At 43.0% G+C, this 12,307-nt stretch overlaps 1 protein-coding gene across 1 annotated transcript in view; it reads right to left on the reverse strand.

Moving 5' to 3' along the window:
* The window catches only part of BANK1 (B cell scaffold protein with ankyrin repeats 1), a 175,375-nt gene that overhangs the window by 131,026 nt on the left and 32,042 nt on the right, over positions 1–12,307 (reverse strand). The gene's annotated exons all lie outside the window — the stretch shown is intronic.

Here is a 12,307-nt window from a genome sequence, read left to right on the forward strand (position 1 = left end):
CCAGTTTTTAAAATATCTTTTTTAAGCCTTTGTGAAAATTCATCAGCATTTCAGTGCAAATTTCTCCATGCACACACCTTTTTGCAAAGCAATTCCCCTAAGGTAATGCATTCCCGCATGTTATTGTTTTTACCAATATATGAATTTATACACCCTAGTATATGCATTTGTGCACACATTACTTGGCTGCAGAACTGCGCTGCAAAATTTGGAGCTGTGCAAATTTCGAACGATGGCTGTGTTTCAGTTTGTGCATGACTTTGCAAAGTGCAAGTTAGGCAAGTGCATCTTTAAATGGGAACTGAATCAAATTTCTCCCCCCCATCCTAATCCTTGATCTCATTAAAAGAATAAAGTATGAGTGTGGTGTGAAAAATAAGGGTAAGGGTACAGTTGTGATGACAGAGTTGGCCAAGATCGGGGGGGGGGGGCATTGGGGATGGGGGCAGCGTTGGTAGTCATGGACAAGTTTCAGGTACTGACAAGTAACCCCAGGTGCGCATTCTTCAAAGCATCAAAAGATATACTCAGTAACTAGGGTTTGGATGAGCATTGCAATGTCATTATGAACATGCACCTTCATGTGGTTGAACACAACACATCCTTTTACTCTTGAGCACATTTCTCTGTCAAAGCATTTGCACTTTGAGCTCCCTAACTTTTGCTCAGAGTCAGCAAAAGCTTAGTGAGGTGTTTAAGATATACAGTAGATTATTCTACTAAGCCGCCAAAGTTGTGACGACTGCTAAAAAGCTAAAAGCTTCCTGTTTAGGGAAGCTTTTAATGTTAGATGCATTACTGTATTTTAATATTTTGTTGGAAGATGCCCAGAGTGGCTGGGGAAGCCCAGCCAGATGGGTTGGGTATAAATAATAATATATTATTATTATTATTATTATTATATACACACAAGCTTGTTGCCAATGTTAATCCTACACAGAGGAAACCTATTGAAACTAAGAGACAAGATGAACTTAGGTCCACAGTTTCAGTGGCTTGACACAGAATTGTTAAAGTAGGAGAGTGTTTCCTACATGGTTTACACATAAGGGAATTATATAGAAAGTGCTGTTTTCTAAAAATGCAAATCAAATGCAATAGTAAAAGACATTAGGCTGCTCCATAATTTAGTCTCATTTTCCTTTCCTTTCTGGTAAAGGTTAACATTTTCTTTCTATACAGAAAAAAATGCAATATTTTTGAAATCTGTTGCGTATTGGATTCTCTGTAGAAGCCCACCCCCTGCCCCACATTTATGGGTGTGCCTGGCTGCAACCTTGACATTGTTTTGGCACCAGGCAAATGCAATTTAGTCTGTCTGTTTTTTTCTTCTGGGCAGTAGCAACAGTACACCACTGTCCTGCTAAAACAGTTTTTCATGTTTATATGTTTCTAAGGCATTTTTCACTTTGGAACTTTTTGAGTGGGAAGTGATGCGTAAATGGAATAACCCCAACTTGAAAGCGAAAAGTTTAGTTTAAAAAGGAAAAGAAATGAGAAGATAGTTGTGTAAAGAATAATTTTAACTGTTGTATCTCAATTCATTCCATTATAAACTACAGAAAAATGCCAGTGAACTCAGAAGGGAAACTCAGACTATGCTTAATGGACATACTGCATAAATTCCTTATGATGATTATTTTTTTAATCATAGAATTCTAATATAAAAAAGGAGAGACTACATTTGAAATTTTTCCTGATGAGAGATTTGAGATACCATCAAAGGAACAATGGCAAGAAAAACTGATGAACTATGCAGAATTGGCTAAGCTAACAGATAAACTACGAGAGAAGGACAAAAAGGACTTTTTAAAAGAGTCTGGGAACCATTTACAGTCTATTTGCAGAAACAACAAAACGGACTGGATGCATTGGCAGGTTTTGAATAAACGTTCACAACTTTATTCACAGTAACATATAATTTAAAGAAATGGTAAGGGAAGTTACTTTTATACAAAAAAAAATGCAGAAGACAATAAATAAAATCAGATAATTCAGTAGAGAGCAAGTTGAGGGAACTCCAGGGGGAGGGGAGGGATAATAAATGTATATAATATGATGATTGAGATTTGTATTTTTATTTGTTATAAAATTTAAAAATTCCTAATGTGCCTTCTCCAAACTTTTCTTGAAAGTACCCAGGGATTCCACAATGTGGTTAAGTTCCTCTTACGGTACAAACAGAATTCCAAATGTTTGACTCAGATTGGCTTTCCTGTAGCTTAACTGATTGCTCCTAGTCACATCCTCAGTGCAGAGGGCAAACAATTGTTTTGCTTTATCTTTCTAGCATCCTTTCAGTATTTGAAAGCTGCCAACGCACACACATCCATTCTTCTTTCCTTTAAAAAAACATACCCATTTCCATAAGCCCCCCCTCATATGATTAGTTCTTCCAGCACTTTGGCTGAGCTCATAAGCACACTTACATGGAACGAAGCTAACGGATATCAATTACTGCGATCTAAGACTCTAAGGGACGCGGGTGGCGCTGTGGGTAAAACCTCAGTGCCTAGGACTTGCCAATCGTATGGTTGGTGGTTCGAATCCCCGCGGCGGGGTGAGCTCCCGTCGTTCGGTCCCAGCTCCTGCCCATCTAGCAGTTCGAAAGCACCCCTAAGTGCAAGTAGATAAATAGGTACCGCTCTATAGTGGGAAGGTAAATGGTGTTTCCGTATGCTGCGCTGGTGCTGGCTCGCCAGAGCAGCTTCGCCACGCTGGCCACGTGACCCGGAAGTGTCTTCGGACAGCGCTGGCTCCTGGCCTCTTAAGCGAGATGAGCGCGCAACCCTAGAGTCGGACACGACTGGCCCGTACGGGCAGGGGTACCTTTACCTTTACCTTTAAGACTCTCTAGAATTAAGGCAGCCAACATGCATTACTGCGGAGCATATTCCACAACTGTATTGATGATGGCAATATTAATAATATCAGAATCAAAAGCAACAAGGCTTCATGAAGCTCATTGGCCTCTGCTGTTTGAATGAGACAAAAATGCCATTATGAGTGCAACTAACCATGGACTACGTATAATTTTGTGTGTGTTACACTGTTTCCAAACAGAGTGGCCATTTACACACCATGAAAATGAAGGATACGGGAGAGTACAGATTTGCATAAAATGTTCATTTACTAGCTATTGATATAAATGCAAATCTAGGCATCATTACTATAATTTAAATGTATATAACAAACCTCTCACCATACTGGGGAAGACTGGCCTGGTCCACCTGCTCAGTCTACTGCCCAAGTGCTAACTGTTAATGGGCAGCTTCAAGGCCCCTCTTGCTATGCTTTCTAAAGGTCCTTTATCTTTAAACTGAGCTTGGACCAGACAGCCCCTCATGAAGGCACCTTTAAACAGAGCGTTGCCGTCTATAAAGTGGGACGCATTACCACCATCTTTCTAAATGTAAGAGGGCCACCAGCCTGCAGCATGCGCATAAATGCACTTTAGGTCTACTGCCAAGCATAAAACATCTCTCTCTCTCTCTCTCTCTCTCTCTCTCTCTCTCTCTCTTTCTCGAAGCACATGCATTAAAAAAATCACATGGATAACTTGAAAAGAACCTTTGTATTGTGTACATCTATGAGATCAACCATTACATTTTTGTGTGGATGGGCGATACCAACAATAAAATTTGGTACTGATATGAGCTATGCTTTATGCATGCACAAAAGGAGTCTCTCTCTATTGCACCAGTCCACTTGCTTTACCAGGTGTAAGCATTTTTCATCCAATTAGTGTCTTGAGGAAGAGAAACACATCACGTCCTCATATGCAGCCTTCATTATTCAAGAGCACAGGTCACCGCAAATGGTTAGACACATCAAAACCTAAACTGCCAGAATGCTATGCAAGCCTGGTTATCTGATAAGCAGAGGCTCTTGGATATTTTGGGGTTATAGAAAGGAGGTAGGAGATAGTTATTAAGAATTTTTAACTGCTTCTCTGAGGATTGCTTCATTTACCTGGGGTGTTGTTGTTTTTATTAGACTTTTCTCCCCTTTCTTTCTGCCTCTGAAATAATTGCTTAATTGATTTGCATGATGGAACAGAGATGCACAGATCTGGTCACTATGTTAGCAGTGGCAACTTCCCTCTCCTTTTAGGAGAAGGATGAGGCAGCTGTGGCCTTTTAGGTGTTGTTGGGCTCCCAAGTTCCATCAGCTCCAACGAGCATAGCCAATGGTCAGGGATGATAGGAGTTGTAGTTCAACAATATCTGAAGGTTTCCAGGTTCCCTGTCCTTAGAAACTGCCCCTGTACTCAATGTCTAGCACAATATCTTACCCATACCTCCAAAGTTGGACTATCACCTGGTGTTGGGTTTGAGAGTGGGCAAAAGGAGAAGGATGTGATAGGATGAGCTAGGGATCTGACTCTTCCCCCTCCACAAGCTGCTTGTGTGCACCACAGGTGTCAGAGGTGCCCAATACAAATACCACATCAGCGACAGCCACAACTGACAACTGGCTAGAAGAAGAAGAAGAGTTTGGATTTGATATCCCGCTTTATCACTACCCTAAGGAGTCTCAAAGCAGCTAACAATCTCCTTTCCCTTCCTCCCCCACAACAATCACTCTGTGAGGTGAGTGGGGCTGAGAGACTTCAGAGAAGTGTGACTAGCCCAAGGTCACCCAGCAGCTGCACGTGGAGGAGTGGGGAACCGAACCTGGTTCACCAGATTACGAGTCCACTGCTCTGAACCACTACACCACACTGGCTACTCAGCAGAACCACGATTCATGGATCTTTGATGATGAAGCAATGCACGGATTGCTGGTGTCAGGTGTGTAAAACACATACACAGAAAAAAATCAGAACTGAACGGCCCATTTGTGATATAAGGTCCCCCTCTGGAAGCACCCCCAAACCTGAGCAATCAGCGTTGTGCTCCTAGAACATATTGCTGTTCAATAGATTGAACCAACCCCATTACCCCAAAGAGACTCCCAATGCTACAGTAGAGGAACACAACATACAGAACTTGAGAAGAGCCTTTAACAATGTGCAAACCTGGAGCAGGTGGGACTTGCAAAGTGATCCTTGGTATGAGCACCAGCGCTAAAAGCATATCCTTGTTTTCACCTGTGAAGTGCTGGGGGGCATGGCTGCTGCAGCTGCTGTGCAAGTACAACAAAAGAGAGGGTGGGGGCCCAAAACAAGATGATCTGCTGCTGTCATGAGGCTGTGGCTGAACAGAGAGCAAAGCCATTAGTACTCGGTTAAAAGCTCTGCAGGTCTGATCCCAGCAGCTCTCCCTCCCATCAAAACCCTGCAAGCAGGCAGTTCTACGCTGAGGGGGTCCACTATGCAAGGATCAAACTGCACTACACTACCTGAAACACCAATAGAGCACAGTAGGAACTCACTGGATGCACACAACTTCCCAATTAATTAAAATAGAGGCCCTGTAGTGAGCAGTTGATTTTACTGTATGTATATTATAACTCCTGCATTTGCTGGAAGCAGTGGGGTTCCCCACCTATTATTTGCTGTTTGAGAATGGAAGGGAGAGAGATGTTGGGCTCCTGCCCAGCTTGCAGGCTTCCCAGGGGCATCTAGCTGACTATTATGAAAATATGGAGATGGAATAGATGGGCCTTTGGGATGCATCCAGAAGAACTCTTCCTTTGTTCTTAGCTCCCACAGGGGTGGACATTGGGCTCTCAGATTTCAGAAACACTCTGTGTGATACCAAAAATCAGTGTCTCCCACCTCTCACCTTCCATTCTACAGCGTAGTTGTGACACCCCCAAGGCTCCATGCTCAATGTGACCAAACCGGTCATGCTCCCCTAAATCCTCCTCTGGCTCTGAAGCCCTGCCCAGAACAAAATAGGTAGCACTGTTGCCATGAAGAGCAGTGGGTTATTTTTCCTAACCATTTAGTGTTCAGAATATGGAGAATATTTATGTGCTACTCTTGAGAGTCCCATGGACTGCAAGAAGATGAAACCTCTCCATTCTGAAGGAAATCAGCCCTGAGTGCTAACTGGAAGGACAGATCCTGAAGTTGAGGCTCCAATACTTTGGCCACCTCATGAGAAGAGAAGACTCCCTGGAAAAGACCCTGATGTTGGAAAAGATTGAGGGCACAAGGAGAAGGGGATGACAGAGGACGAGATGGTTGGATAGTGTTCTTGAAGCTACCAGCATGAGTTTGACCAAACCACGGGAGGTAGTGGAAGACAGGAGTGCCTGGCGTGCTCAGGTTCATGGGTCACGAAGAGTCGGACATGACTAAACGACTAAACAACAACAACAAAACTCTTTACATAGCCAGAACATGTTCAGAATGTATGTACTGCATAGGTCACATAGAATTTCATGAACTTTTATGGCAACACCTAAGTCAAACACTATTAGATGCCACAAATCCTCTGAACTCAATGTAATATGTGGAAAAACACCTAGTAGTATAATACATGCTGGGGAAATATCAAATGCTTCCCTTTGCCGTGGCCAAATTCATATCTGTGTGATACAGTGCTCATTATGCTTAAGTATATATCATATCATATTATCACCTCAGACAGAAGTCATAGATTAATTCAGAGAATTTTACAGCAGAATCCAATATAGAATTTGTATTTGGGTGGTGCACTAAGTTGTGACCAAGCACATCCCAGCCAACGTTGCAACACTTAACTGAAAATACATTTGGTAAGGCAAGGGCTGCTTTGAACACTCTCTAGAAAATTTCAGCTCAGGCTCAGATCACACTGCAAACTGAACGTCCAAAAAATTTCACATCCACCATGCCTTATTAAAATTGCTTTGCAGTCATGAGCCAGAAATGAGGTGCTGTGATGTCACCATGCATACATATTAATGTCACCACATACCAAATGTGCCACACACCCACACAGTCCTTCTACCAGCCAATATCTCTGTTGAGCAAAGGAAAGGAGCAGGAGCATCAGTTTGTCTGGCAGGCACTCTTGAGAATACGAAGCATGAATACATTCTGGAATTTTGCACAAGAGACTATTGTAAAATTTTGGACTGCTTTTCCGGTACCCATAAATATTGACCTCTGCATGAGCTGCAAAAGCCAACATATCAGAAAGAAGAAGAAGAAGAAGAAGAAGAAGAAGAAGAAGAAGAAGAAGAAGAAGAGGAGGAGGAGGAGGAGGAGTTTGGATTTGATATCCCGCCTTTCACTCCCCTTCAGGAGTCTCAAAGCGGCTAACATTCTCCTTTCCCTTCCTCCCCCACAACAACAAACACTCTGTGAGGTGAGTGGGGCTGAGAGACTTCAAAGAAGTGTGACTGGCCCAAGGTCACCCAGCAGCTGCATGTGGAGGACGGAGACGTGAACCCGGTTCCCCAGATTACGTGACTACTGCTCTTAACCACTACACCACACTGGCTCCAAGAAAGGCAAGTAATGCATTGTGGTTTTCAAGATGATTAAAACTAGGGATGAGCCAAACTGGTATACATGTGCGTATTTTGTAAACATTTTCTCCACATGGAAAATATGCCCAGCACACTTGTGGAGATTGTTCAGGATGCCCTTTCATAGGAGATGTTGTAGAGAGAATGGAAGACATCCCCAACACACTTTCAGGGGACATATTTATCTCAAAAACAGCCCTTCGTTTTGAGCCTCTTTGCAGCTCTGGCTGACTGCAACTTTGGCTCCATTTTTGTTTGATAAATAGCTCTTTTTTTACCCTAGTAAGTGCCTTCAGGATGCAGCATGATTTGGGCACATGACAACATCACAAAGGGCAAACAAGCTATTCCAGAGTGAGAACAAGTCCTCTTCCAGAATCATGTCCTAGCTCTGAATTAGTTTGAGAATTTCATATAAACACAGTAAAGTGGTAGAACACATGCTTTTCTTGAGGGGTCACTTAAAGTTGCAGATATTCACGTTCTCCATGATTCTATGCCCTCATGGGAGTGATACAGAAAGGCATGTCACAACTAACATAAGTTAACCCTTTCAGCACCTTTCATGTGCACAGGGGCAGTAGCACTCAATTTTTCTGCATTAGTTTCATATCTATATTGCCCGGACTTCAATAAGTAGTCCAGATTCAAAAGAGGCTTCAAAACACTCATTTGGTGTTAGCCCTTAAAAAAAAAAGTCCATCTGAAAAATAGGCACCATAGAGTATGCTGTAATAATTTCAGTGTAATCTGTTTACAACAGCAAACAGTGTGGTACGGCTTTGCCACTCACCTGTCCTCTGAGTTGCTGCGGCACACCAGGAAGGTAGGGACGCATTGGCAGTGAGTTCAGCATGGTGCAAATGGTCCAGCAGGAATGGCAGATTGTCTTTGTCATCACATTTGCACCATGCTGATCTCACCCTGCCCCTCTTTATCCAGGTGCCCTTCTCTGTGACATGAGGGTCAACCAGATGTAGGACAAGGTGAGGTTTCTTCTGGGCTCAAGGCAAAGCGGGGTTCAGGCTAGACTCAGGCAAACACAGTGCTCTGAAGCTTCCCCAGCAATGAAAAGCTGAAACTGAGCCCTTAAATAGTGATAGCAGCAGGTGACTCTCACCACCACTTGTGCTGCAAGATGCTGCTTGGCTTCAAGGCGCACATCCCTCTCCAGAGGCCTGCTACCACAATGGAGCAAGAGAAGCTCAGGCTTTCCAGGATCTTCTATAGTGGAGTCATCATAGCCAGAGGATAGCATTACTTCTGGAGCTGGCCCTCCATGCCTTTCCCCTTCAGCTTCCTTGTCTTCATCGCCTGGAGAATAATTTCACTTGCCATCCTGCAGTAACTCAGTTGGATGGAAATCAGATGAGTAGCATAACACCATCCCACCACCCACCATTGTCTCAATTATCAGGAGTATAGCCCTGAGGCCCAATGGTAAAACAATGGGTACAGGTGTCACAAAAGCAGAGGCACTTGTTGTAAGAAATAAAACTTGCTGTTCAGGCACAGTCATGGATAAACATCGACCCAATTTCATTTTCTCAACACTATATTAGGGCATACTGAACTATGGAAGCGCATTAACCTAATGGCATCTGCCAAAGGCTTGAACAAAACTAACAGCATCTGCAAATCAAATAGAGAGAATTGTAGGAGATAAATGTCATCAATCACATGGGGAGGTTTGGCTGATTCCAAGGCAAAAAGGCATCCCAATTCCTCCCCCCCCCCTTAAAAAATCTAATTAAAGATGCAATGCTGAATACAACTGCATGGATATGAAGCCACTGAAGTAATTGGAAAGTACATGAATGTCTGTTTACTGAGCAGTGGTTTGAAATTCTAAACCCTAAACTGATCTAGACAGGATTGTGCAGTACAGAATCATGCAATACAGGTTCTTCTGAACTGTACCATATCAGACTCCTGTATGGGTATCACACGTTTTAAGTTTCCTTCACACACAAAAATTATCTGCCTGCATACCAGAAACTAGTGTTTCAGAAAGAAGCACTCTAAGCTAGCCTGTGTCCATAGTTGTCCATGCGCAGGAAAGCATATGTGCAGAGGAGAATTCAAGCATGATTCTCTCTCATTCTGATGCAGTTGAGCCTAGGAAAAACTGCATGGTGTTACATTGCTTCATTAGTCAATGGACTTTCCTTCCTAAGCTGGTCTTCATTTGTTAATCTTTTAATGTGCAACAGGACTCTGTTGTTCTTGCTGCTAAAACAGGTTAACACAACTACTCCTCTGAAAGCCTTTCCCTTGTTTATTTTCTGAAGTGTCCACAAAGAGCACACCATTACATCCATTTCTTTCCCTCTAAATATAAGGTCCTTTACCTCCAGATCACCACCTCTGCTTTTTGTACAGTCTCAAGTACCACTACTTAGGTCTGAAGCAGCCCTTAAATCACAAACCTCTCATGCCTCTCTTTACTAGATAGTGAAGGATCAGATTGTTAGTACTGGAGAGATCCATGACCAGGTCCACTTGCGGTATACAAGATAATCTGGAGTATAGAAAGGAGGAGGAACTAAGATTAGGCCGACCCCCTCCCAATTTCACCGCCCCATTTACTGGTGGTGAAATTGGGGTTGTTTTGGAGAATGCCCAGAGTGTGAGTAAAAGGGCAGTGGCTTCTCAGTGGCAACAGAACTGACACTCTTCCATAAGCTCAGTGTGTGAGACAGAAAGGTGGAATGCTTGGATACTCTTTCATGGAAATAAGCTTTTAAATGTCTGTGGCCCATAAATATCTACTGAGTCATGTAAAAACCCTTGTTTCTTATCCATAAGTCTTTGGTTGCTGTTGGGTTTCATTCAATGCTGCCTGGGGCTCTTTAAAAATAAGATAACAGGAAGGAAGGAAGGAAGGAAGGAAGGAAGGAAGGAAGGAAGGAAGGAAGGAAGGAAGGAAGGAAGGGTGATCAGGAGAAAATCCTTCATATGCAACAGAGGAGACTGGCTGGGTTAACAGGACCCTTTTCCTATTAGCTGGCTTGGGAAAGATCAGATCTCCAAGCATCCAGAGTTTGCTTTCTATATCAAGGGAAATGCTGTAGGTCAGTGATAGAGCATCTGCTTTGCATGCAGGAACTCCAAAATTCAATCCCCAGCATCCCCAAGCTGGGTTAGGAAACCCTGTCTGAAGCCCTGGAGAGCTGTTTCCAGTCAATGTAGACAAAACTGAGCTAGATGGACCAATGGTCGAATTCTCAAGCAGCTTCCTGTGTTCCTATGGAGAGCAGACCAACAGTTTGTTGGACAAATGGAATATAAATATAAGAAATTAAAGAAGCAATAAATATACAATTAAAATCATTTGAATGTGTTGTGCCCACCATTCACAGTTACTTTTTCATGCAGACACACTGCAGATCACCCCAGTGAAGCTCGTGGACCACTGATTGTCCACAGCTTGGGAGCCTCTGGTTCAGACAATAGGTAGGGCAATTCCTGCTGCTCATAATGGACAAGATCCACTGGAGTCCTAGCCATTCAGGTCTTTATATGCAATCCATTTGAATAGTCAGCAACCTATTTGGCAGTTGCTGAAGCCACTAAAACATTATGTCAGTGTAGATTTCATTCCGCAACTCTTACTCACTCTAATATGTGGAGTAGCTCTCTGGCATGCACACAACAACTATCTCTGATGGCTTCATGCCATCAAAATGCTCTCGTATACAAAGGAGACTCTGTGCTATTTCAACCCAGAAGAAGACATTATGCTACGCGTGATGCTACCCAAAGGGAATTAAAGAAGGAGACGAAACCATATTCTTTTCCCTTGACTGTGCAACAAGTGATCACACTAGGTGATGCTTGGAATGAGGCAGATGCTTCCGCAAGAAGTGTTTTCACACTTCAGTATGAAGTGTTTTTGGATTAAAGTGTTTAGTGGTTGTTGGGTATTTTTTACCTGTGCGCACTCAAAACGTGCGAATTTGTTCTAAAATAATGACATGGTGCTGTAGAGGACATGTACCAAGATTGGCTCACAATCCCTGCTACTCACACATGCCTTTAAAAACACACAGAGGTCTTGCATTGTAGCTGCCGATCCAAGGTAAAATGTCGGAAGTGCTATGGGGCCCACCAGTCATGATGGATGGTGCTCACTAGACCTGTTGGGCTCCTAGGGTGTCATGAGGGCATGGCCAATGAGCAGTCACAGTGGTGTGGCCAAGTTGCTCCTGTTTCCTCCTCATCCTCTTCCCTTGCAAAACTACTGAAGACACTTCAGCATTGCAATTTTACAAATAGCACCTTACTAAACTAAGAAGTTGACTTTGGTTCAGAAGGCGTCCCTGCTGCCATAGAAGCTCCTCTGCTGGGCCTCGCCTGCTCTGATTCGCTCCCTATCCTTCTCCTTTGCCAAGAAACTGCGGGAAATTAAACATTGCGGTTTTGTTAATACTTAGCATTTAAGTGTCTGACCTTGGTTGAGAAGTGGTCCCTGCTCTCACAGTTTCTAGTGTGTTTGTTTCTAGCAAATGTGGAAACAAGTTAGCTAACTTATGTTTCCAGAAAACAGATTTCACCATCTTTACACTTAAGGGACTGAGCTATTCCATTTTTTTTTTATTCTGTTGGGGCAATATAGGGGCAACCATTATTTATTTTATTTTATTGTAGGTGGCGAGTGGCATTGATTATGTAGCCGAAACTACACCACTCAATGCACTAGAGGGCAAAATCAGTAGACTTGAGGGAGGCCCAAGGTGTGAAGCAGTGCAAAAAAATTCAGGAAAAAAAGCAGCCCAGTAGAGACAGAGTATGCTCTGCAGCTATCAAATACTAACTAAAATGCAGTGGGAAGTGGAGACTGTAGGGATCAGATGGGATTACCATGAGGAATTATAAAATATACATCAAGCCATTGTGT

Source organism: Podarcis gaigeae, assembly GCF_964106915.1.
Source record: "Podarcis gaigeae genome assembly, chromosome: 9".
Classification (NCBI taxonomy): domain Eukaryota; kingdom Metazoa; phylum Chordata; class Lepidosauria; order Squamata; family Lacertidae; genus Podarcis; species Podarcis gaigeae.